This window comes from Gavia stellata, unplaced genomic scaffold (genome assembly GCF_030936135.1).
Source record: "Gavia stellata isolate bGavSte3 unplaced genomic scaffold, bGavSte3.hap2 HAP2_SCAFFOLD_161, whole genome shotgun sequence".
Classification (NCBI taxonomy): Eukaryota; Metazoa; Chordata; class Aves; order Gaviiformes; family Gaviidae; genus Gavia; species Gavia stellata.
The window spans coordinates 63,881-90,233 of NW_026776671.1; the positions used below are offsets into that span (position 1 = coordinate 63,881).

At 43.7% G+C, this 26,353-nt stretch overlaps 2 long non-coding RNA genes across 4 annotated transcripts; one reads left to right on the top strand and one right to left on the bottom strand.

Moving 5' to 3' along the window:
- Positions 1 to 493: 493 nt before the first annotated feature.
- Positions 494 to 12,902, bottom strand: LOC132321202 (uncharacterized). Of its 3 annotated transcripts, XR_009484708.1 has the most exons (4): positions 12,789 to 12,902; positions 2,104 to 2,346; positions 1,621 to 1,830; positions 494 to 624 (listed from the first exon to the last, which is right to left on the bottom strand). It is a non-coding gene; the product is annotated as an uncharacterized LOC132321202 (long non-coding RNA). The 3 variants fall into 3 exon arrangements; XR_009484706.1 differs by lacking the exon at positions 494 to 624 and having other exon boundaries at positions 1,212 to 1,830; XR_009484707.1 differs by lacking the exon at positions 494 to 624 and having other exon boundaries at positions 1,212 to 1,830; positions 2,172 to 2,346; positions 12,789 to 12,901.
- An 8,335-nt stretch (positions 12,903 to 21,237) lies between these two features.
- On the top strand, positions 21,238 to 25,611 carry LOC132321203 (uncharacterized). The gene is made up of 4 exons (XR_009484709.1): positions 21,238 to 21,316; positions 22,177 to 22,299; positions 22,679 to 22,767; positions 25,314 to 25,611. It is a non-coding gene; the product is annotated as an uncharacterized LOC132321203 (long non-coding RNA).
- Positions 25,612 to 26,353: the final 742 nt, after the last annotated feature.

The following is a 26,353-nucleotide window of genomic DNA, read 5'->3' on the forward strand; positions in this document are numbered from 1 at the left end:
TTAAAGGAAACCACTAGCAAAGTTGCCTTGTGGGAATTCATCACTTTGAGTGATGGGGACAGGGCAAGGCATGAGTCAGGGGAAGAAACACGTCTCTCCTCAAACCATTCAATTTAAAATATCTTTAGGATGTCAAACTCTGGCATGTGAAGACTGCAAAATAAATACAGTTGAACACAGAAGTAAGACGAGTACAGTATCTAATACACTATGACACATAATGGTTCTTTGAATTAGAGGTGGATTTTTCTGTTTTAAAAGTACAGATACTCCTGCAACAGCTCTTTAGAATACAATAAATCATCAACTAGCTGTCCCTACCTGTATTTCCTTGTTGTAAGTTTAGACAAGATCTTTCAAAACTCAGAGAAAAAAAGGAAGATGAAAAAAACCAAACCCCAAACCCTAAAAAACTCTCAAAATCCCAAACTACAAGGCAAAAGAATCTGTTTCTTCAAGTCATAATAAAGTATTGAAACAAAATGTTATCTTACCTCCCAAAGTCCTACAACGAGTCCTGGATTCAGACTGAAGAGCTGGCCAAGCTCATCAGCACCAACGGCTACACTACTTTCAGTCAGGTTAGCAAGATGGTATTCACCAATTAAGGAACGTCGACGAGGTCTTTGAAAAGAAGAGACAGAATGTAGCAACAAGACTATGTCTCCTTATTTATGTAAAAGTTCAGCCCAATTTCATTTTTCACTCTGAAGTCTGACCAACAGCACATGATGGAAACAGTTTGGAAAGCATTCAGCATGCACAGCCATAAAATCACTTTTAAACAACTACAGCATACGAGCAGGATCTCAACACCTAACAACTGAAATTCACAAAGGTGAACAACATTTCACAAAGGTGAACAACATTTCACAAAGGTGAACAACAATTCTCTCTTTTCAGAGCTCTACTGCTAGGGGGTTTGTGTAAGCAGCATGTAGCCGATACTGTATATATTAAAATGACACGTAAGACAGAGACATGTGGAAAACTCCTTGACAGCAACCAAATACGTACATACCTCAAATACACACTTTTAATTTAAACATCTTTGCTCAGAATATAATGCCAGAAGAATATAGTACACACTTAAGTTACAAAACAGCAGCTATCCCACATTGTGCTGTGGGCTATTTTTTTTATATGCATATACTTACATTGTACACGCAGCCAAACACCAAGTTCCCTACATTCACATACACACCTATCCAACAGAAAAAAATAAACCTTAGTAACAGAGATCACCCCATTGTAGCCATCAACAGTTCCACTCTCAATGTCTCACATTAAATTCTCCTAGATTTACATGTTTGTTTCATGCTCATTTCGAGCTATGCCTTAGATTCAGCTTGCCAAGGCAGGACCTATCAGTCTGTATCTTGCATGCCAGTAGCTACGTTAACCTATGAATTCATGTCAGAGCTTGCTGGATTATACCTATCTCTTGCTAAAAAGCCCGAGCAATGAAGAGAAGGACACAGGCTTTGGAAGAAATATTACAGAGAGGCTTTCTAAGAAAGAGTTAACTTGTTAAGTCAAACCAAGGCCAGATAGCTCCTACAGACACATTATCACCCAGTTACACCAAAACCCCCTCAAAAATCCTCTATTAACACTCACCCATTCTTGCTGGGAGCTCTGCTTTGCTCAGGAAGCAATGGCATAACTCCAAACAGTCTCAGGCTTGACAGGATGTCTAAGCATGGCCAATTTGTACTATACCAAAGTATAGTAACAGATGTGTCCTTAATCGACAGGTTTGCCTTCTCCATTACGTGTTCCTTTCCATTTTTGTCCTTTAGAACAATTCTCCACCTCAAGCCAGAGGCTCTGTTATTTAGGAATCGAGAAGGGAGAGGGGTGTTTAAAAAAAAGATTCTCAAAGTGACAAAACTTAAACTATGCTTCCAACAGAAATTTAAAATTTCTACTAACTGCTACTTGTGTTTCTCAGGCTAGGTCATTTATAGGCTATCATTGTATCTTCCCATTATGATACATAGTTTATAGCTCTACTTCCCTATCCCCCCAGCATTTTCCAAGTCATTAATAGTCTGTACATTGTTCTCAAGTCAACATCTTCTGTGACAAGGCATTGCTTACTTCATAGCTTCTTTGTTTTTACATGGAAGACCTGTAGAAGGATCTACAGGTTTAACAAGTCGCCTTACTCTCATTTTGACAGCAGCTATTTGTTTGAAGAGGTATTCTTTCTTCCAGTACCCAGGCTTTCTATCACGTAGAGCAGCGCAGCCCAAGGAAACAGTTTCTGGTGGCTCAGACTTCATTTTCCAAATTGTCCTTTTTGGCTGAAAACAACCGGAATAGATTTTCAGCCAGATTCCACTGAAAAGAAAAAGAGAATGAAGAGGAAAACCACATTCATGTCAAGAAGAGTTACTTAATTATTCTTACATGCATGTCTCAGCTACCACTGAGCATAATGTTAGCAGAAAAATAATTAAAAAAAAAGTTATTCAGTTAATTCTTACAATATGCCAGGAAGGCACATACACAGAAAATGTTTGATTAGTGCTCTAGAAAGTAGGATCATCGGATATTGGGAACTTCCCGCTCTTTTATGCCTCTCAATAGCACACTACAGTACGTGGTTTTTAAAAAGCCTTCCTTCCCCTTGTACTGCTACTTCCTTCATGGACATTCACTGAAGCAGATTTAAAAAAAACAACAACAACAACAACAACAAACCCCAACAAAACAAACCAGGACATAGCCGAGAGAAAGCTATCACGAGGAAACAAAGAAGAGGTAAGTCTTGGCTGTCTTCCTGAAAATACAGCATCCAGGATGAAGCTCTGAGACAGCATAGCCATAAGAGAACATGAAGAACGGTCCCACGAGTAAAACAAAGATTGAAGATACTTCAATTTTGAGACCAGAAAAGACAAGACAACCCACTTATCAGATAGTATAAAACATTTCTGATGGAGGAAGGAAATTCTTATTTAACTCCAAAACAGCTAAGAATTGCGGAATGATGACAATGGATGAGAGATGTCCTTGACACACCATCATCAGCGGAAATTGAGCTGCGTATCATCCAACCGGTCTTATTCAGCCTAAAAAGTCCCCTACGATGTCCTCCTATAACCCTCCCCAGACAGACATCCTTTCTTACATGGAAAGAGATACTCAGCATCTGGCTGCAGGATGCTGAAAGGACAGGGATTAGTAGTAGGCATTTCCCACATTTTGAAAGTACAGTCTCAGGCAACGTAAGCTGAAAGCAGACAGACTTGCCACCAATACCTACCACCCTTCTCCTCACTCTCAGTTACACATTGCTTCTTCCTTCCCCAAAACAGCGTTGTGCAAGCAGGTGAGAAATCAGTTCAAGAAGCTCAACAATTCAGTCAGGGTAGGGAGGCAGAGGAGAAAAAAGGGGGACTTGGAATCACAAGTGTTTAGGGAGCTATCACTGCCCCTTTGTCCTCAGCTGCTGAAGAATTCAGGGCAGACAAATCCAAAAGGCATCCAACAGGGAAGCACCAATTTGCCTCTTTCACAGCAGAACACGTGCCACTTTTGCCTCAAAGAGGTAAGTATAATATTCATCTCAAGGTCTCTTATTGGACGTTGTTACAATAAGCCAACCCAACCTCTTACTGCTAACTCAAATGCCAGAAGCAGACAGGCACCATTGTCAGTCATCGCTTGACCACAAGGGCAAAAACATCTGGGCAAGGCAAAACAATCTTCCCCTGTGCTCCGGCTTCTCACTTCATCTTATACAAGCACTTTCTGCTGGTCATCAAAAGCCTCGGGCTTTCAGAAAGACCATCTATGTGAACTTCCCACACTGCATGACAGGAAGGCTGGAAGAATCATAGAATCCCAGAATGGTTTGGGTTGGACAGGACCTTAAAGATCTTCTAGTTCCAATCCCCCTGCTATGAGCAGGGACACCTTCCACTAGACCAAGCTGCTCAAAGCCCCATCCAACCCGGCCTTGAACACTTCCAGGGATGGGGCATCCACAACTTCTCTGGGCAACCCGTTCCAGTGCCTCACCACCCTCATGGTGAAGAATTTCTTCCTTAGATCTAATCTAAATCTACCCTCTTTCGCTTAAAGCCATTACCCCTTGTCCTAGCACTACAGGCCCTCACCAGCTTTCTTGTAGGCCCCCTTCAGGTACTGGAAGGCTGCTAGAAGGTCTCCCCAGAGCCTTCTCTTCTCCAGGCTGAACAACCCCAACTCTCGCAGCCTGTCCTTAGAGGACAGCTGCTCCAGCCCTAGGATCATCTTCGTGGCCCTCCTCCGAACCCGCCTCAACGGGTCCATGTCCTTCTCATGTCACGGGCCCCAGAGCTGAACACAGTACTCCAGGTGGGGTCTCACGAGAGTGGAGTAGAGGGGGAGAATCACCTCCCCTGACCTGCTGGTCACGCTTCTTTTCATGCAGCCCAGGATACCGTTGGCCTTCTGGGCTGCAAGCGCGCACTGCCGGCTCACGTTGAGCTTCCGGTCAACCAACACCCCCAAGTCCTTCTCCTCAGGGCTGCTCTCAATCCATTCTCCTCCCAGCCTCTATTTGTGCTTGGGATTGCCACGACCCATGGGCAGGACCTTGCACTTGGCCTTGCTGAACTTCATGAGGTTCGCATGGGCCCACCTCTCAAGCCTGTCAAGATCCCTCTGGATGGCATCCCTTCCCTCCAGCGTGTCAACCGCACCACACGGCTTGGTGTTGTCGGCAAACTCGCTGAGGGTTCACTCAATCCCACTGTCCATGTCACCGACAAAGATGTTAAACAGAGCCAATCCCAAGACCACATGCTGGGGCAAGGGGGATGCAGAAAGGGCTGTCAGAAACATTTCCTTGCCTTCAGCAGTTACATTGAAGACACCAGTGCCAAGGAACTGTTAAAGCACAGTCATTATTGGAAGAGCCCAAAGACAAAGCACTGCATTAGGCAACACAGGTATGTCACAATGAAAGGCTGATGGTCCTGTTGCATCAAGGACAGCATCCTGTACCTCCAGGACAGCAGAAATACCCTCAAAAAGATACTCTGCCTAAAAATGAGGTCAGATTTGCCACAGTGATATGCAGGGACTTCAATTAAAACTTCTCTTCATTCACCACAACATTCAGGGACACAAGAAGGTCCATGGAAATCCAGCAGGAAGAAGTGACCTGGTCCCACTGAACCAGTCAGTCTCCTAGAGAAGGGAAAGTATCTCTTCCTTGAATCCGATTTGTGCACATACACTAATCTCTGTCAAGAGCAGAAGATGGAAACAGACATTGTTGAGATGGAGACAGATGAATCGGCTTCCCTTCAACAGCCACAATGACTTTATCCTACCTCACTATCCTGAAGTGGGAAACGCATATTAAGATACATCACTTGTCTCAACTACGCAATTTTTATCTACGTGCACCTGCTGACAGCCTCAAAAAATACAGCTGGATTATGGTCTTCCCTTTAAATTCGTCAGTTCTAAAGGTGTCAATGCCATTGTTAACCCATTCACTGGACAAGTTTTGGCAAGTAAGTGACAAGTGGATGACTACCACTGTCGTGGTTTAGTCCCAGCCGGACTAATCACCACACAGCCGCTCACTCACTCCCCTTCCTCAGCTGGACAGGAGAGAGAAAATATAACGAAAGGCTCGTAGGACGAGACAAGGACATAGGGAGATCACTCACCAATTATCATCATGGGCAAAATAGACTTGACTTGGGGAAATTCGTTTAATTTATTACCAATCAAAATCAGAGTAGGAAAATGAGAAATAAAACCAAGTCTTAAAAAAAACAACACCTTCCCCCCACCCCTCCCTTCTTCCTGGGCTCAACTTCACTCCCGATTTTCTCTACCTCTTCCCCCCGAGCGGCACAGGGGGACGGGGAATGGGAGTTGCGGTCAGTTCATCACATGTTGTTTCTGCCACTCCTTCCTCCTCACACTCTTCCCCTGCTCCAGCGTGGGGTCCCTCCCACGGGAGACAGTTCTCCACGAACTTCTCCAATGTGGGTCCTTCCCACGGGCTGCAGTTCTTCACGAACTGCTCCAGCATGGGTCCTTTCCACGGGGTGCAGTTCTTCAGGAACAGACTGCTCCAGCGTGGGTCCCCCGTGGGGTCGCAAGTCCTGCCGGCAAACCTGCTCCAGCGTGGGCTCCTCTCTCCACGGCTCCACAGGTCCTGCCAGGAGCCTGCTCCAGCATGGGCTTCCCACAGGATCACAGCCTCCTTCAGGCATCCACCTGCTCCACCGTGGACCTCCATGGGCTGCAGATGGATATCTGCTCCACCGTGGACCTCCATGGGCTGCAGGGGGACAGCCTGCTTCACCATGGTCTTCACCATGGGCTGCAGGGGAATCTCTGCTCCGGCGCCTGGAGCCTCTCCTCCCCCTCCTTCTTCACTGACCTTGGTGTCTGCAGAGTTGTCTCTCTCACATACTCTCACTCCTCTCTTCCCCGGCTGCCATTTCCCAGTTTTGCCCCCTCTTCTTCAATAGGTTATCACAGAGGCGCTACCACTGTTGCTGATTAGTTTGGCCTTAGCCAGTGGCAGGTCCGTCTTGGAGCCGGCTGGCATTGGCTCTGTCAGACATAGGGGAAGTTTCTAGCAGCTTCTCACAGAAGCCACCCCTGTAGCCCCCCCTCCCACTACCAAAACGCTGCCATGCAAACCCAATACAGAGGGCTAAGGAGACTCTTCATCCTTTACTGGACGCAGTGGGAAACATAGTGACAAAGGACGAGGAAAAGGCTGAGGTACTTCATGCCTTCCTTGCCTCAGTCTTTAACAGTAAGACCAGTTGTTCTCTGAGGACCCAACTCCCTGAGCTGGAAGACAGGGATGGGGAACAGCATAAAGCCCCCACAATCCAAGGGGAAATGGTTAGCAACCTGCTACACCGCTTAGACACACACAAGTCTATGGGGCCGGACGGGATGCACCCAAGGGCACTGAGGGAGCTGGCAGAAGTGCTCACCAAGCCCCTTTCCATCATCTACCAGCAGTCCTGGCTAAGCTGGGAGGTCCCAGCAGACCGGACATTAGCAAATGTGACACCCATCTTCAAGAAGGGCCGGAAGGAGGATCTGGGGAACTACAGACCTGTCAGGCTGACCTTGGTGCCAGGGAAGGTTACGGAGCAGATAGTCTCGAGTGCCATCACGCGGTATGTACAGAAGAACCAGACGATCAGGCCCAGTCAGCGTGGGCTTAGGAAAGGCAGGTCCTGCCTGACTAACCTGACCTTCTTCTACAACAAGGTGACCCGCTTAGTGGATGAGGGAAAGGCTGTGGATATAGTCTACCTAGACTTTAGTAAAGCCTTTGACACTGTTTCCCACAGCAGTCTCCTGGAGAAACTGGCTGCTCAGGGCTTGAACAGGAATACGCTTTGCTGGGTAAAAAACTGGCTGGATGGCCGGGCCCAAAGGGTTGTGGTGAATGGAGTTAAACCCAGTTGGCAGCCAGTCACAAGCGGTATTCCTCAGGGCTCAGTATTGGGGCCAGCTCTGTTTAATATCTTTATTGATGATCTGGATGAAGGGATCGAGCGCGCCCTCAGTAAGATCCACCTGGATCACAACAACCCCATGCAACGCTACAGGCTTGGAGAAGAGTGTTGAACTGCTTGAGTGGCCGGAAAGCTGCCCAGTGGAAAAGGACCTGGGGGTGCTGGTCAACTGCCGGCTGAAGATGAGCCAGCAGCGTGCCCAGGTGGCCAAGAAGGCCAACAGCATCCTGGCCTGTATCAGAAACAGGGGGGCCAGCAGGAGTAGGGCAGTGATTGTGCCCCTGGACTCGGCACTGGTGAGGCCGCACCTCGAATACTGTGTGCAGTTTTGGGCCCCTCACTACAAGAAGGACATTGAGGTGCTGGAGCGTGTCCAAAAAAAGCAACAAAGCTGGTGAGGGGTCTGGAGCACAAGTCTTATGAGGAGCAGCTGAGAGAACTGGGGTTGTTTAGTCTGGAGGAGGCTGAGGGGAGACCTTATCACTCTCTACAACTACCTGAAAGGAGGCTGTAGAGAGGTGGGTGTCAGCCTCTTTTCCCAGGTGACAAGCGATAGGACAAGAGGAAATGGCCTCAAGTTGCACCAGGGGAGGTTTAGACTCCGTATTAGGAAAAATTTCTTCACCAAAAGGGTTGTCAGACACTGGAACAGGCTGTCCAGGGAGGTGGTTGAGTCACCATCCCTGGAGGTATTTAAAAGATGTGTGGATGAGGCGCTTAGGGACATGGCTTAGTGGTGGACTTGGCAGTGTTAGATTCACAGTTGGATTTGATGATCTTAAAGGTCTTTTCCAACCTAAATGATTCTCTGAGTCTAAATCTTGATCATCTACCTTCATGCAATACCATCTGTTCCATCCCATGAATACCACCTCTCATTTTTCTTTTATGTACCATTTCACCCCCTCTCCTCATCCTCTTAACCATCTCACCACAAAAGTTTCAGATTCTAAACAAATGACAAGAGCTCTTAGAGCTCCTTGGAAGATGGGTCTTGATATGTCCAACTGTAACAATGATTTCAGCAGCAGTGAAAGAACGACACTAAACATAACAAAACCCACCACACCCACATCCCAAGCTTTCACATACTCACTGCACATGACAGAGCAGGGTTTTCAGGGCAGAGCACCAAGAACCAAAACACAAAGCAAACTTGTGACAAGCAGCAACTGAGACCTTCTGAAAGCAAGAGACCATATCACTGGAACTGTTAAGACAATTACCTCACTTTAACAACAGGTACAAAAATAAGTTACTTTACTGCCTCTCTCAGTATAAACAACCAAAAGCTTTATGTCCACATTATCAATCAGTTTGAATTTGAAAATTAAATCTGTTGCAGTAGTAGTTAGGCAGGTGTATAAGGTTATCAAGCAATGCAAAAATCAGACAGGACTGTGATTCTACAAGTGACAGGCAATGGGGGAATTCTTCAGCAATGGTACAAAACAGCACAGCATTTCCACCTCAGTTCACTTCTCTTCATTGCTCAGCTGGTTCACAGAGAACGCCAGTTTCATGACTGCAGTGTTGTCAGAGAAAACAAACACCTCTCATCACCAGAAAAGCAGTTTGGGTTATTTTGTGTATTTAAACCTCCCCACCCTCCCCCCCCAAAAAAAAGGTTGTAAAGTATCTTTTTTTCTAAATTGGCACTGCAATCACAACCAAAAGCAAAGACTAAACTTGAACTCTCTGATTGATAAGGCTAGAGATTTATCTTTTAGCTTAAAAAAGAATACTACAAATACCTCACTGCGGATGGGTAATAGCACCCCAAAATTACACGGTAATCACTACCGTTTGTTTTGCATGATACTTAGGAAGCAGCAGAGAAGCATTATCAGCAGGGTGGAAAGAGGAAAAATATGGAAAGATCAACTACTGATTCTGGGCAACTAAAAGCATACACCAGAAACCAGCAGAAACCTTAGTCAAAACACTTCATCAACCACTACACAGGCTGCAGAGAGCTTATTTAAGTTAACAAATGTAGAGAATACAGTAAGCTGTTTAAGAGACCTCTACTTTAGGACAACACAATAAATAAAAGTCTAGAATCATTGAAATTTTATTGTGCATTAGAAAAGTTCTTTTAAACAACACTTAAAGCACCAGATTCTGAATTGTGATTCACAAACCATGAGTTGGTGATCATCTTCTCTGTTTTCCACTTGGATGAATAAAATGGATGCTGCAGCATGCTTTGCTGTATGTGTATGGGGATGGCCAAAGTCTAAGAAAGCACGGTTTATGCACCAATGAACACTAGGCAATGCCTTTGAACATCAAAGTCTACATTAGTTTATAGCACCTCACCGGCTTTTTCAACAGCAGACTAAGTATGTTTCCTTTTACATCGTCTTCCTTTCAACATGAGGTCTTAAGCAGATCAGAGCATTTGCTCTTCCTTGTCTTTTTCCTCCTTTCTTCTACTCAAATTTGCTGTTTGAGCAGATGGAAAGTCTTAAGGATATCTCAGCTATATCCACCGGTATACAAAACTGATAAGTGTTTAGAAAATCAACAACTAGAAGAGGCATTAAAGAACAGAGAACTTCTTTAACAGTATTTCAGAATATTATTTGAGGTTTGCTTTAGAGAAATACATAGATTCTCTGCACAGTGAATTTCAGAGTTGTAAGACATATAACATGGACTATAAACATTAAGCTTCAACAGGAATTGGCAAATCTCACAGATAGAAGTCCTGCCAACAAATACGATAATCACAGTAAAAGAGTGAGCTCTTTAAGAGGCGCAGGAAGGAACCCATGAAAAATACAGCATCTTTCCATCCAACAAACTTGCAGGAAAATTGCGCAAGACACTAAAAAGGATGCTTGAACAAAGACTAGTCTAAAATTGCACAAGTAAAGCTAAGGGTCTATAATAGAACCTAGTTTCTGTGTGCTAAATCAAAGCTAAGCCCACTGAATTAGCAACAAAACAACTCCACCCCTTTTTGCTTCTGGAATCTCATGCTACAGGAAGAGAAAGTTCCATGCTAACATTTATTTCTAAAGAAAAAAAAAGCATAGTGCAGATAAGCTGCTGCTGGTTTAGCTTTGCTGAATGTTTAATAACAGGTTTTGCTTCCTCTTCTTAAAAGGAAAAGTTAGAAATGCCACAAGAACGAACAGTCATTAGTCATGTCTTCACCTCCCCAGCATGTTTTACAATGACTGAGGAAGGAATGACCTGAACAGCCTCAAGCCAAATTAGCAGTTATGTTGTAAATACTCCAATTTTTCTAAAATAATCAAAATATGATCATATAGAAAGGCTACATTTGATTAATAAATAAAATAATAAAATACAAATGCATAAGTTAGGATTGTTAAGTTAGAAACAATAACCATAGGAACCTCACCAGAGAGTCACTGTTCCATACTAAGGAACCAACAGTAACGAGATGGAACGATGAAGGACTGACTAGAAAAGTCTTGTCTGAGTCCTGTGACAATGTGACCTGATATGCAGCAGTGATGCTGCTTGGAAAATTCCTTACCTTTCCCATCTTGATTCGAATATCAAGAATGCCTATCAATAAATATTAATAGAAATAACCATGGATTAATTTAAGTATGGATATTGCTAAAATAGTGTAATCCAGAGGGCGATTACTAAAAATTAAATTCTATATATTCTGTATGAAGGTAACCAGGTATGATTTATCTGTGATTCAATCATAAACTAACTGTTGAACAATGTAGCATTGCGAATAGGTAGAATTTGCCTGTCAAGAGAATGGTAAGTTACAGGCCTGGTCACTAAACCGGGGAAAACTTAAGAAGATTCCAAGAACGGAATTTTGCAACCAACCTGAGCATGCGCAAAGATGGGGTTCAACTAGAGGACACCATGAAGAAGGCTACGGACGACCACCAGAGGACCTTAGACAACCACCGGTGTACCTGAAGGCACATGCGTCACGAGCATTTACACATACTAATGAGTTCTCGGAAATTGTATGAATATGTTAATTGTTTCTTGGAAATATGATGACTATGTATACTTTGATTGTATACAACTTCTGTAGCAGAGAAACTAAACACGCACACTAGGTGGAGTGATCCCCTGTGCGTCCAGTGCTGCAATGAAGAAGTGCCTGCTCACCTACATACATTGTGTAGATGAGTTTTTATATGACAGATTTGTATCAGTTATCACAAAAAAGCAAGCATACTTAACTGCTTCATCCATCAAAATACATTCAAGAAGCTTGGGCCATAACCCATCCACTCCACAGAACCAGAAACCTATAGATGCCAACAAATGCTGATATGACTACCCGCTTCACAAGTCAATGCCTTCTATGTCTGACTATACACGTTCGGTTCCATTTTTTGGAGAGAAAGTACTGTTAAGTGGCACACATACTGAATTCCCTTCCCAAACAAACATCTGTATATTGCAGATTCACGCTGCGCTCTCCCCCCAGACAGAGGTAGGCTTTGCTGTGAAAAACTGTAGCACAGCCCTCAGTTTTCACCTTTGGATAGAGCCACTCTTGAAAGCAACAAAGGGTTCTTGTACAGAAAGAACATTTTTGAAACAGGTGAAAGAAAGGCAAGGAAAAAAAGAAAAAAGACTTCCGCATCTCTTGAACAGAGTTCAAATCAAGAACAGGGTAGAAAATCCGCCCAATAAACAGGGATAAGGAATAATATTAGAATAAGATTTTTGCAACAAGTCATAAAAACTTATTTCTATCATTAGAAGACATCATTATACCTATGCCCAGTTTCAGCTAAGCCAACTTACAAGGCAGGTTGCATTGTTACAACTCCTAGTTAGCAATAAAAGTCTATCCGATGCGTCTTTTCTACCCTCTTCTTTTCTTCAATCTTGCAATTAGATAGAAGACACTAGAAACAGTGCTTCACCATTTCCCTTATAATGAAGCAGTAACTGCAAGTAAAGGTCACATTTAATTTACTAGACCCAGAACTTCATTCCAGCATCTCTTCAATAAGTGTTGGTGACTCTAAAGCTTAGGAACGTACAGGAAACAGGCTAATCAAAACACTTATTTAGGTAATAGCTGTCCAAGATGCTGTGACAACAGACAATCTTTCACCTTAGTGAATATTTCTATCTTTTCCTCAAGTTTAGAACAGTTTGACATTAAACTAACAAATTCTAGCAACAGACAGAGGCATCGATTTAGAAAATAGCTCTTGCAAAACTTTTTTTTTTGTTATTTTTTGCATAGTGCAAACAATGTTAATTTCAAGAAATGTTTGAAATTTGGATTATGTAAGCAATACTTACTATTACTGAGTAACTACTTCACTGTATAGTACAAAAAAGATTAAATCCCTTCTTGACATTCTAGCTGAACTTCCCAGATGACTCACTGTAAAAAAAATAACATGCTTTCTTAAAAAGGGACTGACGAGAGATACTCGAGAAATGTTGGAAAACTTTCTATATTGGCATTTCCTCTATAGAAAGGTGGACAGCATGAGCAATAAGTTACGCACTGGATGCGAAAAATCTTAACTGCCACTTTGTCAACAGCAAGACTCTGCTGTCTTTTGTTTCACTGCACACCTTTGACAGGCGATTGACTCCATTTTCTCTGTACCTTCCTACTGGCTATTCCTATCTGCAACTAGGATCTTCCATGAGCTTTCTCTTCTTAAGGCTGAAGAAACCCAGTCTTCCCAGTCTCTCCTCATACATCGTGTGCTCCCAAACCATCTTGGTGGCCCTCCGTTGGACTCGCTCCACTACATCAACCTCTCTCGTTTTGGGGAGCCCAAAACCGGGCGCAAGCTGGCTCACTGGACACAGCACTCCAAATGCTGTCTCACAGGTACCACTAGACCTGAAGGATCACTCTCCCAGACCTGCTGGCTACACTCTTGCTAGCACAGCCCAGGATGCAGTTTGCCTTTTTTTGCTACAAGAATACATTGCTGACTCGTGTTCAATTCTTGTCTACCTGAATCCCAAAATCTTTTTCTGCAAAGCTGCTCTCTAGTCAGGCTGCCCACCCCCACCTTTACCACTAGCTGGGGTTATGCCAACCCTAGGATTTTGCATTTGCCTTTGCTAAGTATCATATGGTTTCCGCTAGCCCTTTTTCTAGTCTTTTAAGGTCCCTCTGAACCACAGCACTGGTTTCTAGACTATCAACCACTTCCCCCAGGTCGGCATAGTCCACAAACTTGCTGAAGGCTGGAAGACATCCTGTCTTCCAAGTCCATTACATGGATCAGTCCCCGTGTGAAACCCTGAGAGACATTATCAGCAATCCAAGCAGGAATAGAGCACTTTCATACGCACTTGTGGCCAGAAGCATCACTATATTGAGCAGAAAGGCAGTTGCCCTCTTCACCACCTCCTAGTCTCACATACAGCTATCATACTTGCAATACTTGCACTCAGCTCCAGCTTCATTATCAGCCTATAAAGGAGAACATTCAAGAGATGGATTTGTAAAAAGTTACTTGAGCCAGAATTTGTAGCCAGTATTTTTGTTCTGTTGAACAAAAATGACATTTCCAGAGGTCCTTAAATGTATCAGCTTAAAAAGAAGTTACCTAATTTCACAAAAAAGAAACCACACTGGATAATTTCTGCCTACCACCCCAGCATTGGGGTTTTTTGGTTTGTTTGATTTAATATAGGCATATACACACACACAAACTAAATCAAGACATCGATTTAATAATGACCAGAAACTAGCAGGCAATTTCATATACAGTTCCCAAAATTCCTCTGTAGGTAATTCCTGTCCCAGCTATGGCAATTTTTAGTCAGTTTTTAGTTCTCAGTTTCAGATTCTAGATGTAGACTGATTTCTAGTCTCAAGTTATGAACACTTAATTTTCTAAAAAGAGAAGGTATCAAAAATTTTAGGTAGTTCCTTCCTTCGCTGCACTCCATCTTTCCTCCATGTCTCCCAATAAAATTTCAAAAGCACAGGACAGCTGTCCAAATCTTGACAAGCCCAAAGTAGCTTCTGCAACACTATGCATTAGAGAGATTAAGATAAAAAGAAGTTAAATTTAAGAAAGCCGTAACGAGGCAAAACCGAGAACTCATTTGTAGTCTTACAAAAACAGCTGCCACAAAGAAGGCTTTTTGGACCAGCACTCCACTTGTCTGTGAAAAGAGCATACCCACTCCAGAGTTGCGCTACTCCTTAAAGAATAACCTGGGTTCCCTCCAATAGTTCAGCACTTGAATAATTCAGTATCTAGTTTCTACTTAGACAAATACAGAAAGATCAACTGCGAAACAGGAAAATGAGATGTAACTGTTTCATGATATCATGAGACATTCAAGAAGAGAAACAAGCATTTTGTGAAATCAGGAAGAAAATACTTCTAGTAAAGTGTCACGAAAGACAACTTTGCAGTCTTTCAGTACAAGCAGGATGCAAGTTTAAATGCGAGACACACTAAAACTTGAATTAATTAATAAAATTTAAATGTTTATTTTGACTAATCGTAAGTTACACAAAAGCATTCAGTCAATAATCCTCCACTGAAACACAACATCAATCTGTGTTTTCAGCTTTCTACAAGCTTTTCTTTCAACACATTTTTCATTAAGGAGATGAAACGTGGCCAGCACAACCACAAGCTTGGGGGTTATTTTCGGGTTGGGGAGGTGGAACAACGTGACAGGGAGTGTTTTAAAGTATTTGGAAGGAAAGGAAAAACAGCATCTTCAGCCCTTTCAAATGTACAAGATACAATCCTAGATCATCCCGCCTCCATCATACTGATCATCCCTCCCAAAACAAAGGATCATTCACATGGAGTAGTTCACCTCTGCTCCAGCAGCAAACACACTCATCACTAAGTGACAACACTTCTCCTTCCTCTCTCTCTCTCTCTCTCGCACTTGGGTTCCACCAGTTACAATCAGACAACCAGCTAGATTCTGCCCAAGAATTAAGATCTTTCCTTTCCACTCCTACGAAAACTTTTCAATTCAGTTTAGCAAGCAAAATGCCCACAAAAGGCACTGCATGACATCTATCAGATGGCTGCCCTGTCAGGAAAACCTAACCATTCTGAAAGCCCTCATCTTGTAATCATTCTCCTTAATGCCAGGAAAACACTTTACCTCCTCAACTTCAAATCAGAAAGAGATCAGAGGGGCATTTTAAAAAAGTGTAATTAAGACTAAAAACATTCAACAACAGCTTGACAGCTCTCAACGTTCACTCCAAAAAACTGAATTATGCGACTTGTCCCATATTGTTCCCTGTCATTTCGTATCCATATGCAGCCAGCTGTCCAGCCATATATGCACCATCTGAATGACTGTGAGAACATCCCCATGTACGAATCCAGATTCTCTGAGCACCAGGAATAACGCTGATAAGTAAAAATTAACGAAGAAGTTAAAAGAGGAACACGCTTCCCTGTCAGGGCCACTGAACAGACTCAATTAATTGTAATTCTTCAACTATAAAATAAGCAACACAAACAGTAACGACTCCAAAACAGGCAGGGAAAAACATTATAATTATGTGAGTTTAGTGGAGCGGGTAATAGATCTGGCTGGGATAGAGTTAACTTTCTCCACAGCTACCTGTATGATGCTGTGTTTTGTATTTATGACTAAAACAGTGTTGATAACACACCTGTGGTTTAGCTATTGTGGAACAGTGCTTGCACAGCATCACAACCTCCTGTTGCCCACCGTGCTCCACCCCGCCACAAGCAGGCTGGAGATGGACAAGAGGCTGGGAGGGAACATGGACAGAATAGCTGACCCAAACTGACCAAAAGGATAATCCGTACCAGATGACATCATGCTCAGCAATAAAAACTGGCGGTTTGGTCCTCCCAAACTAACCATTGTTCTGAGACTGATTGGGCATCAGTCTGCTTGTGGGAGGTGGTGAGCAATTGCTTTTGCATCCCTTGAAGTTTATCCTTACTCTTGCCTTCACTTAAACTGTCTTTACCCCAACCCACAAGTTTTCTCGCTTTTGCTCTTCCAGTTAGCTCCCTCAGCCTACTGAGAGGAGGGCTGAGCAAGTGGCTGGGTGGCTGCTCAGTTGTTGGCCAGGGTCAAGCCACCACAAGTGGCAAGAAAAGAGTTTTAGAATGGAGAATGTACAAGAGCTGTAGGATAAGAAGAGATTCAGTACGCTGCAGTTTTATTTAAAAAAACAAACCAAACAACTCACTTTCTGAAAACGATCATTTAACAAGGGACCTTCAAGTGACTGCACTGAAATGAGGCCACCAGCAAACAGTTAGAGCTAAACTGCAGCCTTTTGATATTACGGCACCCATTGACCGGAGTTCCCTCCATACAAGGCACCTTTATAAATTCTTAACTTAAGCCTGCCACCAGCCACACTAACATCTGAAAGCTCATATCCCAACCTTTCTGGGCTACAGAAGCAGCATGGCAGATGTGCACCATGGAGCTGGCACACACAATGGTTTAAGAACCAACAAAAAATTCTGCAAGAAGCTCTCACTGAAACTCCTGGGATAACTGTGCCAATGAGCTAAAGATGCCAGTACAAGAACAACAGACATCCTGCAACACCATCCTTTGCCCTGCCCACATCTTTTTTTTTTATCCTCCCCCACGCTTCTTTTTTTAAAGCTACTTCCCCTAGCTAGAAACCAAAAATTGTTGATGGCACATTAATGATCATTAGACATGTGCAACACGTGTTGCACATGTACAATGTATTTAGTGTTCCTACTGTCTAAACAACGTACATTCAATGTGCATTCTTGGGTCAAAAACACTAAAATACAGCCTGTTAAATAACAAACAGTATTCTCCTGAATACTTCGGAGAATGGAGTGCTAGTGTCAAGTATCTATAGGCCACCGGTTCGGCTGTACACACACTCCTGGCAGAATGGGGCTTCACATAAAGGTGGACTGTTATGCTTATAAAAATCTCTTTTGAACACTAATGAGAAACCAAAATCGAATTTCCTGCACATTCCAGACATACTTTATTTCCACCTTTATAATGCAGGGAAATTTCATCCACCAGCTCAAAATTAAGGGCGGGGGGGAGGGGGAGCAGGGGGTGGCACCAACCAAAATCCAGATCTCTGAAATGCAGCAGAAACTAGAATCGATAACTGAGTTCATTTATACTTTGATCAATTCCACTGCAGCAGAAAGTTGATTCTGCTCTTAGGGGAATCACAAGAAGGAAAAACACAAAAGATACGTTCCATAGTTACTGCATACGATTTCCACTGAAATAAAACAGTAAGTTCAAAAGAAGTCTCACTATGTCACTTGCAGGAGGATGTACAAACAACAAGTACAGCCTTTGGAAATCCCAGGTTCCAGAAGCCAGGTGGAAAGACTGAAGCAAGGAAGATGTACCCTTGGTGGAAGAGGGTCAGGTCAGGGAATACTTCAGCAAACTGGACATACCTAAGTCCCTGATGGGATACACCCACAAGAGAGAGATGGACATACTGGAGACAGTCCAACAAAGGCCCATGAAGATGGTTAAGGGACTGGAGCATCTCTCCTAAGAGGAGAGACTGAGAGAGCTGGCACTGTTCAGCCTGCAAGAGAAAGGCTCAGGGGAAGCTCATCAATGGATATTAAATACCTGAAGGGAGGGTCCAAAGAGGACAGACACAGGCTCTTTTCAGCAGTGCCCAGTGACAGGCCAGGAGGCAATGGGCACAAACTGAAACACGGGGTCCCTCTGAACATCACGAAACACTTTTTGACTGTGAGGGTGACTGAGCACTGGCACAGGTTGCCCAAGGAGGTGGTGGAATCTCCCTCTTTAGAGATATTCAAAAACTAGCTAGGCACGGTCCTGGCCACCTAGCTGTAGGTGGCCCTGCTTCAGCAGGGGCTTTGCAGAAGATGACCTCCAGAGGTCCCTTCCAGCCTCAAGCCTTTCGTGAGTCTCAGGATTTTATTCTTATTTCTCATTCCAGATGGCACAAGGCTACTCCAGGACTGCATTTTGAAGAGCTCAGCTTCTATTTAGGTAATTAAGGTGAAGCAGACAATTTTTCAGAAATGTTTTACACATACGAGCTGAAGTAACAGGAACCATTTTTCCAGTCTGATTACTCCATTAATCAATATCTCCGTCATAACTGATTTCTAGAGAAAGTTTGTCTAGGACAAGAAATCTGCTCAGGATTTATTGTTCATTATCACTACATTTTATAAACACTATTTCACTCATTTTTATCTTGTATTCAAATTTTACACTATGAGACAATGAGAACTTCCACCTTATTTTTAGAAGCTGACAGTGCACACAAGATATGAGCAAAGCAACAAGATAGGGTTGATGGAAGAATTTACCTGTCACTTGGGGGATCATCGCCTGCCCGAGTATTTTTTTGTGAATTGCGTTGTCGCACTTTTGGAAAAACGTTCTTTCTTACAAACTGCCGATCATGTGGCTTCAAATCTTCTGCTGACACGGTATCATCAATATCTTCAAGCACTGGTTCACAGGCAGCAGGCATCTTCAAGAAGCATTAGAGAAGACTGATATTAGCAAGCATTTGAATACAAAGCCAAGGCCTAGTATCTACTGCATATGTTCTCATAAAGAAAAGTCAGATGTATTTCTACATATACCTGCGATAGATCATATAGATGAGGGAAGGTGAGCACATAAAAACAATCAACTATCCAGAGATATTTCCTGAGGCCCTCTTCCCCCGAGATCTCAAACACAGGCAGGGAGAAAGTCACAAACCATAGAGAGGGTTGTTTGGTTTTTTTTTAATAATCTGTACCTTGCCATCTTCTAACTCAAAAACCCTGCAGCTCCTCTGACGTGACATATCCACGATACAAGTATTCTTAACCATGTCAGGCAGCACAGTGGAATAATGAGTTCATGTTATGCGATAGATACGCTTCCACTCACATCACAGAAGAATGAAAGACACAGCATTCACACGCCTCCTTCAGAGGTTGTTCTGGCTCTTTTATTTGTGTGCTGAAAACAGGTGCACAGTATTTCAATGTCTTCACAGTCATAGAAATCATAGAAAAGAAAAGAAATCAAACTATTCCTAGAATTCCTGATCCCACAGGACTTTCATCTGAATTACTTCATTCATTAGGACAGCAAAATAAAAATTCCTGTACCACCTTAGGTACAAGGTGTTAAACAACTACACCTAGCTAACATCAAATAGCTAATTATCCTCTGGCTCATATAATACACGAGAAAATCATTACAATCTATTTATATTTTCCACAAGAAAGTAAATATACATGCATCTATAGCTCCCAGCAGATCTCAAGATCCAGATCAGTTTTCAGGAAAGGAAAAAAAAGTTATTTACTAAAGGAGCCTGTAAAAAAAAAAGCTATGCATTAATTACACGCCTCACACTGGGCTGTGTGTAGTTCTTCATCAGAATAATGTCTGATTTAGCATTGGACACTTGGTTTTGTACATGTCTCAACAGTTTACTAAGGAAATCACACAGGGGCATTTCACAGAGTTTACAGGGAAAACACAACACTTTCCTAACTGGCAGTGAAGAACAAAAGAAACAAGGCTTTAATTTCTTTAAAACCAGATTTCAGGAACAGAAATCTCAGGCTACTGGCAACACCTCAAAGTATTTTGTACAAACTGAATTACTCAAGGACATAAGAAGTTAAACACCTGTGCACTTTCCCCAGTGTGAGTCCTTCAGTCAATCTTGCAAAGTACACTTCAAAATAAAACTTCATATAACTTTTATAACATTTAACTTAAGAAGGAATATGATGATGTCACAAAGAGGATGCATCTGACAAAGATATAGAAGCGTTTAGCATTCTTCTAGATCAAAAATCCCAGGATATCTAAAAAGGCCACAAAGGATGAACCAAAATAAAAAGCTGTGGAAAGTCCAGCAATAAAGAATATTGGGGCGGGGTGGGGGGGGGCAACATCTCTTACACTACTTTATACTGTTGTAAATATTCTGATTTTTTAAATCAAAATATGATTATATACTTTATACCACGAACAGTGTGTACAAATAGGTAAAGTTATCAACTCAATACAGGGAAGGAAAAAAAGGTTTTGATTTGTTGTTTTTTCTCTCTTCCAGAAAAATACCTGCTATAATGGAGCAGCTGCAAAACAAAGAAGCTTAGTTTATTTCCGTGGCCCACAAAAGAACGAATACAGCCAAAAGAAAAGTCATACCTTTTGAAGCAAGGTCTAAATCCTCTTGGAGAATAAATAATCCTGGGGAAAAAAAGAACAAAAAGACATGGCAGGAACGAGCAGAACTGGTGGACAGAGACCCACGAGGTGGAGGGGGGAGGGGAAGGGGGAGGAAGAGGGGGGAGGGGGAGCGAGAGGGGAGAGGGGGGAGGGAGAGGGGAGAGGGGGGAGGGGAAGGTGGAGGGAGAGGGGGGAGGGGAAGGGGGAGGAGAAGGGGGGAGGAGAGGGGGGAGGGAGGGGGGAGAGGAGGGGGAGGGAGAAGGGGGGAGAGAGAAAGGGGGAGAGAGAAAGGGGGAGGAAGGGGGTAGAAGGCCTCAACGGGGAGCCCCGGCTCTCACCCCGCCGGGCCCCGCACGCCCTCAGCAGGGCTCCGCCATCGCGGCCGCCGCGCCCCGCCTCAAGCCCCCGCGCGCGCGCAGCAGCGCCGCGACGGCGGTCGGCAGCGGCCAAACCGGTGCACGCGCTCTGGGACGCAGCCTCGCGAGAGAGAGCGCGGCTGCGCCGCCCGGCGGGGTGGGCAGCGGCAGCGGCGCGGCAGCGCGGGCCTGCCCGTCCCGCTGCGCGACCGCCGAGGGGTTTGTCCGCCGGGCCGGCGCTCCCGCTCCTTTCGCCGGTGGAGTGCCGTACGTGGGGGAAGAGCAGAGCTGAGGCCTGGCCGGAGCGGGGCGGGGGAGGGCGCGGCGGGCGCTAGGGCCGTAGGAGCCCTCACGGCTGCTCCCGTGGCCGCGGCGCCGGGCCGCCGTGCTGGGAGCGTCAGCTGTGGCGAGGGGGAAGGGGAAGTCGTGGAGCTGGAGAGGGGGTGTCCTCCGGCGCTGCCATGGGGTGTCCTCCGGCGCTGCGCCGTGGCTGGGTTTGCAGTGCAGATCACCGGCGCCGGGGCATCTGCCGAGCGCCAAGGCCACGCGTCCTCCGCGCTTCGTTTCTCCGCATCCTTGGAGACTCACCTCCGTTTTGAGTGAAAACTAGGTCCGGCAGTAAAAGCCAGTTAAAGCACTTGGATTCGGAAGTTTCCGCGTAATGACGAGCTATTGATGCCTGCCATGCCCACAGCCCTTTTCTTTTTAATCGCTCATTTCCTCAAAATACAATGCTGGTAGCAGCTTTTCTGTTCAGTCAGTCTGGAAGATGTTGGTCCAAGGATTTAATATTAGATGGCTAAAGTTTCTGGCATTGTTTCCCGCCAATATAGGGCTAGTAGCAACTTTTCTGATTAATGTTTTGGAAGCCATGAGTCTGGCTGTGGATGGGTAAAGCCAGGGCTCTGAGCAGACAGATTGTTAAATGTACTGCTTCCTTCTTGATCAGCGTGTTCTAGAGGGCAAGCATAATGCTATTGCTTTTTTTTTATATGCACAGTTAACCTAAAAAGATTATTGATACTGCCTCTTTAACATATTTATTTTATTTTGGGGTAGCCTGCTTTGGGGTGTAAAAATCACCATTTCTTGTAATTGTGTTTCAAACATGAAGTTTCTCTCTTTAGAAGGAGCCTTTGGAATCATGATTCTATTCTCCAGATAGCAGATGATGGTCTCCCTCGAACTGGAGGAAAAGTGAATGAACGCCCTGAGCGTATTCCATGCTAGGCCTATCGGTGTGCCAGCAGGTAAAACTTGGCAACTTCTACCTGTGATATCGCTTCCCCTCCCTCTCCTTTTTCTTCAAAACTGGGTCTCACTTTATGTCACACTTCCCTGACAATGTTCACAGGCAAAAAAGGGATAACAATGAGAACAAAGTAACAGAGATTTGAAGAGGAAAAACTGGGACAGAAAGTAACAAGCACTTAATTTAAATCAATCTTTAAGAACAAATCATTCTAGGCAGGACTGAGCACTATTAATATCACCCTGGCCTCATGATAGAGTCATCCTTACAGCTTAAGATACATTTGCCTTTGTGATTGGTCTTTGTTTAAGCACACAAGTACTTTCCAGAGGTACTCTCAGTGGGACTGAGTGATGTGTAATTCATTATTTTTGCAGCATTTTTAGCCCAGAAGAAAATGGAGGAAAACATCTTAACATCAGTAGCCGCATTGATCTACACTAGACAGCCTCCTTCATAGTACGGGGTAAGTAGTCCTTGGTATGTCAGTAACGACAATCAGTATTATAACTGCTTCCTGATAAGGTTAGCGAGTCCCTTCCTTCTCCTTTTCAGTTTTCTAGGTATTTCATATGCAGTCCTTGAATTCAACTTCTCTGTTCTGGGAGCACGGCACTGCACTACCCCCCAGTTATCTCGACTAGCCAAGTGTTACCGCTCTGGTTAAACAAAACTGGGCTGACATCAGTGCTGTTTTATGGTTGACTGAAAAAAGCAAAGCACAGATAGCCTGCTAGACATATCCAAAAATCTCCCGATGGCCGAGACTGACAAAACACCACTCGTGAAGGGGAGGCAGTGAGCTCCAAGAGCAGCTCCCAGGCAGGAATAACCTGTGAGTCCCATACCTAGTGACATAAACAGGCCGTGCTGATCAGTTTCAGCATGATCCGGCGGAGTCCTTACTTTGTCCCGCTGCCAAGAATTCATAATATCAAGCAGCCCTTGTGCCAGCACAGTCCTGTTCAGTCCTAGGATGTGGCCACAACATGGAAGACACCCTTTAAGTGCTTTTGAAGCTCACAAATCTGAATTCCTTTGTAGCATATTCGTAATACATCAAGCTGCACACAGACTGCTGGTAGTGCAGCAGGTAGCAAGGGAAGCAGATGATTCCCTACCATCTCTCGACCGCAGGAAGAAAGCTTCTCTATACCCACCTGGGAAAACTGCTCTTGAAGAGACAGCAGCTGGCAATACCAGTTCCAGTACTGGCCTTCTATAGACGGGCAATATACATGCTCCAGTTCCTTGAATGTCCAAAGAAGAGCTTTAGAATACATGCTTTCCAAGTTGCCGGCATACCGTACTTCCTGCTGAAGAGGGGTGGTAGGCTCGGAGACACCGTTTGAAGTCATTCCAGGTTTTTGCAGGAGTTGGAAAATACAAAAACTACTAGGAAAATAAAATACAAACCTCAGTTTTAGCTCATGGTTAGTAGAAGAGAACATCCTTAGTTGTTTTAGAGCATCTCAACCACTGTCCTTAGGGAAGGGAAACAGCCAGGGAAGTGAGGGCCCAATTTTTCCATGACAACCTTCTTCTCAGATAACTAACATGCAGTTCTGGGTGGAAAAGTAAGTGGGAAGGCATGCAGGAAAAAAATGGGGAATCCTAAGATTCCTCTTAGGAGAGTCCTGATTCCAAGATAGAAGAAACTGGATTCCTTCTTCTATTCCTGCAATTTAGGAGAATTTGGCTGGTCGTTTGTCAGCACCATTCAGCGCCCTTCAGAATTGAGAGCAACCCATTTTTTTCTGTTAGCTGTGCCACTTTCTCCCTGTCAAGTTTTAGAAAGAAAAAAGTGGGTAAAGAAGCTCCTGAACGTAACAAAGGCAAAGCATTCTGTTGATCTTTGCTCAGCTGTAGAGTAATATCCAGGCAGCTTTTGCCTCAGCAAGGAAAGGAAAATGGGGAGATGAATTCTATTTGTTTATGCTTTAGTTACTACCACTCCATGACTTTGCTATAGCTGCTCTTGGTTCACTTAACCTTGAGAATTGTTGGCTCCAGGAACACCAATGGCATGGTGCATTAACTGTGTTACACACAGGAAAAAATCAGCGTATACTGCTAAATTTGGTGCTTCTAAACATGTAGCAATGTCTCATGCCAGAAAAAGTACCTTACATATCTTTCGTACTTTCTTTCTACAGCAAAAATGTCCATCTCTGCATCAAGACAGTGGTGTAACTGACTCTTTCAGGTATAAGTCAAAAAAGAATAGAAAGTGATGGTGTCTGTCATTTGTAGGTGGACAAGTTCTCACTGTAGGTTCAAGGGCAGGAACACCGCCCCCCCCCCCCCCTTTTTTTTTTTTAAACTCCTCTCCTGTGTGTAAAGGAGCATGTAGCTGCCTATCATTCAGGCCAGTTTTGCCCGATTTCTCAGAATTCCTTTCCATCTGCTGGCAGCCAAGGAATGCAGCGCATACGGGCCCCAATAAAGCCTCCCTGAAAGTAATATTTGTACGCTGAATAATGTTGAGGTACACTGCGCTAGCTCAGGGGAGCAGAACTAAGTAGTTGAACGGGCTGGTTTTTTCCTCCTGCAACTCACACATCCCAAGTTTACAAAGCAGATACAGAAAGCAGAGAGAAAACGACAGGAGAAGTGGCAATCAGTAGCAGATTCTAAGGGTGAATAAAAAAGTGCTTATGGCAGCTGTGGAACAGAGAAACTGCAAACAGGCCAGGGAGCTATGACAGCCAGGACAGAAAGAGGACATTTATTGCTGTCTCTGCTTCAAAGGGAGAGCACAGTCCTCTAGCCCTCCGTTACTCTTTATTGGAAATGTAGAAGAACAGAGGATCTTCTCTAACCTTCCTTTCGGTACTGCTGGGTGCAGAAGTCAGAGTAGGGACAAGTGCATAAAGGGCTGCAATAGTAGCCTTCTCCTTGTGTGCGTAGAAGATGCAAGACAGATACAACTTGCTCAGAAGCGTAACATTTAAGCAAACAACCATATTACTGTGATTTTATTATCCTGATAGTTTTTTTTTCTTTTACTAGTTGATGGCCATGCATCTAGAATGGTGGCAGCACCAAGACCAGAAAGGGAGTACAAGTTTGTAAATGCATGTCTGGTGCAAGAGACTGCTGGAGATGACTCAAGTAACCAGAACTCGTTCTTTTCAAGGCTCCTATTAGGAGACTTCTGGAGAATTATCAGTAGGAAGGTTAACGAGTTCCTCAACGATCGCTTTCATGTCATTTAATCCTAGAATAACCCAATTTCTATGAAGTTTGCAAGAAGTCTGTTCATAATTCATGTGGGGGGATAAATAAAAATAAACCCGTGTTATCCCAACCTCTGGATCTCCTACTGTGTCACTTTACATGTGTCTTTTATTCTTGTTTCACTCTGGCTTAAAAAAAATGCTGAACTTCTTGTTAGCATAATAAAAAAAAGGGGTTGAAACATACCTGGTGTCAAAGGAGTGTGAGCACTGATAATGAAAATAGTACCAGCTGGGTTCCAAGAAGCAGCATGATAGGCACCAAGAGTAAGAAGAAAGAGCTGTATACAAATCTAAACTCTTTAAAAAATCCTTTTTATTGATTCATTACCATACAAAATTTATTCAAATTACATCCATTTGAAGTGGTGAGATCACAGCTAGAGAACAGGTCATCCTTTAATAAATTTATTTACAAAACCCGCCATAAAAGCTTTTTTTGGTTGGGGTTTTTTTTACAGTATTTTACAGAGGGTTTTTTTTAAACTAGCATACAATGCAAAGCTAAATTAGATTAGTATTTTGGCCCCGCACATTGGGGCAACTGTTTAATTTCTACAAAAAGAGATGGTCTGCGTTAAGTCTTTGTTTTCTCTTCCCCCGCAGAAGTGCCCCTTTGTCTCGCAAATTTTCACGCTCACGCAGCTTTTAACTTTCCTCTTCCACAAGACAAAAACTTTAAATACTGCAATTTTATTTACACATCCACATCTAAAAAAACTCTTAAAAAATTACAAACCAGCTAGAAAATATTCTGGCAGTGTTTACAAATTAATTCTATTGGACAAAACTGCTAGGTAACTAAAGTGTGAG